Source organism: Triticum dicoccoides, chromosome 6B (assembly GCF_002162155.2).
Source record: "Triticum dicoccoides isolate Atlit2015 ecotype Zavitan chromosome 6B, WEW_v2.0, whole genome shotgun sequence".
In the NCBI taxonomy this organism is placed as follows: Eukaryota; Viridiplantae; Streptophyta; class Magnoliopsida; order Poales; family Poaceae; genus Triticum; species Triticum dicoccoides.
The window spans coordinates 521,414,051-521,415,812 of NC_041391.1; positions in this window are offsets into that span (position 1 = coordinate 521,414,051).

Consider the following 1,762-nt stretch of genomic DNA (forward strand, 5'->3'; position numbering starts at 1 on the left):
CAAAAAACTCAAACCAAAAAGAGAGAACAGACGAGGCTATGCTTCAATTACGAGCAAGAAGCCGGATCAAAAATGGCTATGATTCGAATACGATCAGGAAGCCGGACCAAAAGAGTTAATGGCTATGATTCGAATACAATCAGGAAGCCCCCAAATGGTTTGTGGCATTGCGCCGGTCAAAGGGGTACCAACAGCTATGATTCGAATACGATCAGGAAGCCCCCCAGTGACCATAATGGTTAATGGCTATGATTCGAATACGACCAGGAAGCCTGACCACAAGGGTTAATAGCTATGATTCGAATACGATCAAGCCCCCAAGTGGAATATAACAGTTTAATGGCTATGATTCGAATACGGTCAGGAAGCTGGACCAAAAGGGTTAATAGCTATGATTCGAATACAATCAAGCCCCCAAGTGGTTTCTGACAGTTTAATGGCTATGATTCGAATACAATCAGGAAGTTGGACCAAAAGGGTTAATAGCTATGATTCGAATATGATCAAGCCCCCAAGTGATCATGAAATTATGATGATGAAGACTCATTATTCTTGAATATGAAACAACAAAGGCCCTGCTTTATTATAATCATCATAATATATACATCATCAAAATATGTACATCATCAGAGCCTGTGGCTCAAGTTTAGTCAGGCCGAAGATGAGAAATATTCCATGGTCGGTGGGTCTTTGAGGGAGTCCTGGATAAGGGGGTATCTGGACAGCCGGACTACATACTTTGGCCGGACTATTGGACTATGGAGATACAAGATTGAAGACTTCATCCCATGTCCGGATGGGACTCTCCTTGGCGTGGAAGGCAAGCTTGGCAATTCGGATGTAGATCTCCTTCTCTGTAACTGACTCTGTGTAACCCTAGCCCCCTCCGGTGTCTATATAAACCGGAGGGTTTAGTCCGTAGGACAGGACAACAACAATCATACCATATGCTAGCTTCTAGGGTTTAACCTCTTTGATCTCGTGGTAGATCAACTCTTGTAATACTCATATCATCAAGATCAATCAAGCAGGAAGTAGGGTATTACCTCCATCGAGAGGGCCTGAACCTGGGTAAACATCGTGTCCCCAACCTCCTATTACCATTAGCCTTAGACGCACAGTTCGGGACCCCCTACCCGGGATCCGCCGGTTTTGACACCGACATTGGTGCTTTCGTTGAGAGTTCCTCAGTGTCGTCGCTATAAGGCTCGATGGCTTCTCCAACCTTCAACCACGTTGTCCTCGGTGAGACTTTTCTCCCCGGACAAATCTTCATGTTCGGCGGCTTCGCACTGTTCGCCAACTCGCTTGGCCATCTGGAGGAGATCGATAGCTACGCCCCTGGCCATCAGGTCAGGTTTGGAAACCTAAACTACGCCGTCGACATCCACGGAGACTTGATCTTTGACGGATTTGGGCCAGTGTCAGGAGCGACGAACAATCACGACGTGCATGACCTAGATCTGCAGTCGGATAGTATTCGGAACATCGCACCTGCTACAGCTCTGGACTTCGTTCTAGAGTAGGTCGTGCCTTCCGTGGACGGGTGGATGGACCCCGCCCCGAAGGCTGCACACTCATCGGCTATGGAGCCTAACACAGACTCATGTCCTAAAGGGATCTGTGTCTCAGGACCCCCGGACTCGCATCCGGTCATGTGTTCCGGACCACGTGCATCCGTGCCCGTCGAATCTAACTGGGCTCCGGTTATGGAATTCGCCGCCACGGATATCTATCAGCACTCACCCTTTCGAGACGTGCT